The 6,398-nt window shown below is 42.0% G+C and overlaps 1 long non-coding RNA gene across 1 annotated transcript; it reads left to right on the top strand.

The window, feature by feature from the left end:
• The first annotated feature begins 3,298 nt into the window (after positions 1–3,298).
• Positions 3,299–5,823, top strand: LOC126493074 (uncharacterized). The gene is made up of 3 exons (XR_007589746.1): positions 3,299–3,601; positions 3,822–3,955; positions 4,444–5,823. It is a non-coding gene; the product is annotated as an uncharacterized lncRNA (long non-coding RNA).
• Positions 5,824–6,398: the final 575 nt, after the last annotated feature.

Raw genomic sequence — 6,398 nt, 5'->3', positions numbered from 1 at the left:
TTTTTTTAAAGATTTATTTATTTATTATGTATACAACATTCTTTCCATGTATGTTTGTATGCTAGAAGAGAGCACCAGATCTCATTATAGATGGTTGTGAGCCACCATGTGGTTGCTGGGAATTGAACTCAGGACCTTTGGAGGAGCAGGCAATGCTCTTAACCACTGAGCCATCTCTCCAGCCCCCTGGAATTAATTTTAAAAAAAAATAAGAAAATGTGATACCAATACTTCCTATGTAGTTCAGAATAAATCTACTCCTAAACTAAAATTATACATACACACATCTGATATATATATATGAGATTAATTTTGTTTGCTAAATAAATGACTGAATTAAATTATCTTAAAAAAAGATACCAGCCTACTTGAGCATGGCCTCTTATACTATAAATGCTAAAGTAAAGCATGTGGTCACTCTCTCTTCTGGCTGCTGGATTTGGTTCCTGTTCCTTGTTTGTGCGGAAGACTGTGACCTGTGAGTCTACCCCTAAATAAATAACCAATATACTCAATTCTAAGCTAGTGTAGGATTATTTTGCAACTCCCGTCTTCAACTTGGAGGACACTTGCAATAAACATGCTAGAGTCTGGGACAGGAGAGTCCTCCAAAACTCCCAGAATCCAGTTTTTAACAAGCTTAACAGCATACAACATTGTGCCAATGTAGAGTACATTGCATTCAATCTATGGGGAGAAATTGAGCTGTGATACATCCTATAATAATACAATAATATGAAATGACTGAAGTATGGTAAATGGTAGAGTATGATTAATCATGTCATTAACTCTGTATTTCATGGATAAGGCACATCCACGGGATGGGAATTTGGGGGAAGAAGAAATAAAGCAGCATAGGAATAGAGGGATTGGGAAAGGGAATGTGGAGGAGGACAAATAAGAACAGAGTATGAGAGGATGGCTCAGAGTTTAAAAACACATACTGCTTTTGTAGAGGACTGGGTTCAGTCTCAAAACCACTTGCAACTCCAGTTTCAGGGGATCTAGTGTCCTCTTCTGGCTTCCAAGGGTGTTCTACTCATGTGTACACCTCCTCCCACATACCCATAATTAAAAATAGTAAAAATAAATCTTTACAAAAGTGGAATTGCTTTCTACACTAGTTTGAAAAACAAATTAAAACAATATTCACTTGTAACCAACAGCTCTACAGTTGTGGAAATCACAAACTGTGCAGTGGACAAGCACAGTGTCTGCTTTGTGGACATGGAGTTCTTTTTGGGCTGGTGACAGCTAGATTAGATTATGGTGGTAGCTGTGTATCACTGAGAATTTATTCAGTGCTGTTGAATTACATACTTTGAAGTGCTAATAATTAAATTTATGCTTTATGAGCTATAGTCCAGCAGGAAAATGAAGAATCAACAACACATAATCTTTATAGTAGAAGGAGGTTCACATTAATTACTTTTCTGTTGCTCTGATAAAATATTATGACTAGAAGCAAATTATAGACTAAGGTTTGCTTTTCTTATGGTTCCTGAGGGTTAGATAATCCATAATTGAGAGGACAGCATGACAGCAGGTTGTGGGACTAAGATGCCCACCAAGAAGCAGAGACATTGAACTGGACATGGGTCAAAACTATAAATTATCAAAGCCCACCTTCAACGACCTACTTTCTCCAGAAAACCTCCCATGTCCTAAAGTTCCATAATCTCCCCCCCCCAAATAATGCCACCAAATGGGGACCAAGTGTTCAAATACAAAGGTCTATGGTAGTTCTCATTGAAACCACTGTAGAGGTGCACCATGCTTCAGAGGTCACAGCAATTAAACATTGCTTCCTTGGTGAAACTTTAAAAAAATAACTTTTTATTTATGTATATGTGTGAATGCATGCCCCCCCCGTGTGTGTGTGTATTGTGTGCACACAAGTGTATGTCGCCACAGAAGCTGTAATATTGTGTCAGATCTCCTGGTGCTGGGACACTACACAACAGATGGTTGTGAGCCACCATGTGGTTGCTGGGAATCAAACTCAGGTCCTCTGGAAGAGCAGGCAGTGCTCTTTACTCCTGAACTTTGTCTCCACTCTCTTTGATAAAATTTCTAAAATAAACTTTGGTTAATAATTTTCCTAAGTGTGGAGCTTGTGTTGTACATCTGCCTTTCTACCCAGGATGCAGTATGGCATCTTATGTTCCTGTGCAGTAGGGGGCAGATGTGGAGCACTAATGAGTTATTTCTACCACAAGTACTCTTGATGCCATGTCTTATTCTGAAAAATGAGAATGCCACTATATTGGATGATCCTCACAACAACCTGAGAGGTGGTGTCACAATGTTTTCACCTTGAAGAATATGGGATGGAGGCCATTGGTAAATGTTTTCCCCATGTCTCAAGGGGAAACTGGAGAATTTCTTCTAGTGAGCATTAGTATCTAGACATGCAGACATTTTCAGGCTAGGATTTGTTGTCAGGAGAGAGGAGAAATTGAGGAAGGAACAAAAGGGTGGGGATGAAGAAGAAGAAACGACATGAACCGGTCCATAGAGAAGGGTTAAGAGGAGCCATAATGTCTTACAGAAACGAAGAAGCCAGAAGGAGGAAAACCACAGCCTTACTCCAGGAAGGAGGCAAGCATCCTTCTGCAAAGCAGATTTTTTCAGAGTTGTCACACTGAACAAATTTCCTCTCTGTTTTTCACTACCACTTCTGTCCTTCTATTTGTTCTACTGAGAACAAGTGCTCGAACCTGGATTGCGAGGGGTTTTGGGGTCCTGACTGCAAGCCCAACAACTCTGGGGACAACCAAGTGTGATTTGATAAGAAAAAGCAAATAAATGAGAAAGGAGCAGTTGATGAAGCCCTCACACTGAGCCCAGATAACCTATTTTTTCCTTTCTTATTCCTCTTCATCCCTCCAGGCTCATGTCCAGAATGAAGTGTTTTCCTTGAAACACTGATGTGTATCTTCTTCAAAATACCTTCAGGGTTTGGAGGATTCTGGCCATGGCAAGGACCACACAGTGCTGTGCAGACACATGGCAGGATGAAGGAGGGAGGGAGACTCTATGGTGTTCCTCTCAGATGGATGACCAGCCCTCAGCCTCCCTCACCTGAGGGTTTTTTTTCCTGACTTATTGAAATGTGCACCATTAAGTCATATGTCCATGGACCTGAAAAAGAACTCCTTTCTATTTAAAGTGTCCACAGTCTTGTTCCCACCACTGCCTGTGCCCCAGCCCTAAGAAGATGAAGACCAACCTCCTGAGGTGGTCAGTTCCTCTTCCTGTGGGGCTGTTAGTGCCTTTGTCTCTGAGAAGACAAGGCCAACAAAGGCCACACCCCGCGTGTCTGTTCATCAGACTATCTGCACAACAGTAGTTAGTGAGAGAAGATACCATGGCTCTCACCCTCATGGTTTTGTTTAGCCTCAGTGAGATGCGAAAAGGGGAAGGAGTCACCTACGTCAAGGAGAGACCCCACTCCAAGACCGGATCTGGCATGTGAGGGGAATCCTAGGGCACAGGAGGCTCTTGGTAGGAGGGGATCTCCTCAGCTTTCAGGATGAACTTCTCACAGGACAATCTCTTTCAGGGCTGAGTCTGGGCTACAAGAAAGCAGTATTGGCTGGTGAGTGTATTCCCAGTTGTCCCAGATACCTTCACTGTACTCGGGACAATGTGTCATACCAGGAAGAGGGGATGGGGGAGCAGTAGATGTGGGCTGATATTGGGGAAGGCTGGACAGTTCTGTGCTTGCAAACAATGATCTGAGAAATGAGCATCCTAGTAACTAGCTTCTGGCTTCTTTTCCGGGACATGCTGTGTGTTCACCATCTGGGCTGAACCAGATTCTGTGATCACTTGGGGGACAACTATGAGCATCTGGTGTCAGGGTACTTTTGAGGCTCTTGAGTACCATCTGAAAAGAGAAGGAAGCCCATCATCCTTATGCAGACAGACTTCATTGGAGCACAAAAACAAGGTAAATTTCACTATTTATTTTTATCAGATCATCATGCAGGGTGGTATCATTGTTACTATCTGAGCCATGCTGGCTGTTCAGAGCACAGTGACCCCCTGGAGCTGGTGGTGACAGCTAAGGGGACACTCATGGATCCCAGTCCCCAGATCTGCCCTCTAGAAAGGGTATTCTTTCAGGAATTTTTTTTCTCACAGCCCAGTCCTTGTGGAAGAATTTGTGAGTCAGTTTGTCAGTTTACACATTCTGGCTGCCTTCTCCTTCCTCCTCCTCCTTCCTTCTCCTCCTCCTTCTGCCTCTCCCTCTTCTATTTATTCTCATTCTTGTTGTCTTTTTGAGACAATTTCTCTCTATTATACAGCTTTGGATGTCTTGGAATTTGTTATGTAGACCAGACTGACTTTGAAGTCACAGTTCCACCTGCTTCTACCTCCTGAGTGCTGGGATTAAGGGCTTGTGCCATCACACCTGGCTGCCTTCTTCTCTTGTAGGATTCTACAGAAACCCACCACCTCAGTCTTGCCCAGCTCTGAAGAAACCTCAGGATGGAAGATGACAATTCAATGTGATTCCTCGCTGGGATATGATAGGTTTATTTTGACTGAGGAAGGAGAACACAGCCTATCCAGGACTATACATGCACAGCATGTACCCACTGGACAGTTTCAGGCCCTGTTCTCTGTGGGTTCTGTGACCTTTGGCCAGAAATGGATGTCAAAATGCTATGGCAATTACAAGATCAATCCATATGTGTGGATTAGAATCCAGTAACCATTTGAAGTTCCTGGTGTCAGGTGAGGAAGCTCCGTGATTGACTCAATAATTTTTGAGGTTTCCTCCATACATTTTCATGAGTCTTGCTATCAGGGAAACTAAAATGGGATGTGGCTAAGTGGAGTCACAGAAAACACACACACACACACACGAGCTGGGGGGAGAGGAAGAAAGAAAGGGAAAATGCTTTTTCAAATTGTAAGATAGGGTCTCTCTAATTATCTTTGGCTGGAGATGAAGGAGGAGTGGATGGGGGTGTAGAAGGGAGGTAAAAGGAGGGAACAGGAGGAGAGGAGAGAGGGGAACTGTGGCAGATATGCAATATAAATAAATAAAAAAGAACACTGGTTGCTCTCCCAGAGGACCCAGTTTTATTCCCAACACCCACATGATGTTTCCCAACTGTCTGTAACTTCAGTTTCAGGGGATCCAACATCCTCACACAGACACACACGCAGGCAAAGCACCAATGCACAGAAAATAAAAGATAGTTTATCTTAAGTCATGAAAATAAGACATAAGAAGTCCTCAGGGGAACATTTTGCATCTCATCAGGATAAATATGCTCTTCTGCTTCTTTCTTTTTTTGGGAACAGTTCAGCCCATTACAGAACAAGTCAGACACTGAAACACCTGACCAAGGAGAAGCCTTAGATATGGCAATAGATAAATACAGAAGGTACAGTCTTGTCCATGGGAGGCATGTGCCCTGTATGAGCATTCATGTTTCCTATGACCTTCCTTTGTTGTGATTTCTTTGTACAGTTCCCAGGATCACAGAGTGGAGAATCTCATTCAGATCACTGTGGCTGCTTTGATTCTGGTGAGCCTTGGAATTCTGCTTTTTTGGGGTCTCCCATAGCCAGAGAAGGAAATGAGACCTTAACGGTTATATTTAGACAGAAAAAGGGAACTCACACACTAAAGAGGGGAAGTGAAGATAACCTAATGGAGGAGTATGAACAAAGTACACTGATAAAAACATAAAAACTATTATTTTGAAACCTGTTCTCTTGTATGTTAACAAAATTAGTAAAATAAATAAATTCAAAACGGAGCTGTCTAAAAAATTTTGTACTTCCTATCTAGGTTCTTATGCAAACATACTGATGTCAAGATTGCAAGCATGTTCATGTTTGTGAAATTCATACCTACAATCACCAAGCAGTGGCAACTGCCTAAATAGATGTCAACACATGAACTTATTAATAGATAAAACTGGAGTGTATTTCACCTCAAGACCCATTTCCATCAGTGCAGAATGTCAACCAAGTGCAGAATGCCTTTCTTCATGCCTTCTCCTGTTGGGAGTTAAGAGCAAAAAGCCCTGTGATTTTCAGCAGAACATTTGATCTGACCCATCTATTTGTAACTGAGTCACATTAAATAGGTGGAAATCCAAAACCAAATCATCAGAAAATGAAAGAGTGAAGATAGGCTTATTGTACACAGCAAATGAGGAGAGCTAGTGGTTTTTGAAGAAAGGAGGTATAGGATTTTATGCAGGGAGCCTGTACATTCTCATGTCAAAAACAGCTTTAGGACTGTGCAGCTTCTTGACGTAAGGTCAGAATACAAGAAAAGAAGATTGTACATATATTTTGGGCAGCCCAAGAAGATCATGGAATGGAACATAGGACTCAAAATCTGCAACAGTCATCATAAGCTCTTT

This window comes from Alexandromys fortis, unplaced genomic scaffold (assembly GCF_014885135.2).
Source record: "Alexandromys fortis isolate MF-2015 unplaced genomic scaffold, M_Fortis_MF-2015_v1.1 scaffold_282, whole genome shotgun sequence".
NCBI lineage: Eukaryota > Metazoa > Chordata > Mammalia > Rodentia > Cricetidae > Alexandromys > Alexandromys fortis.
This window is presented reverse-complemented; position numbering and strand designations above follow the sequence as displayed.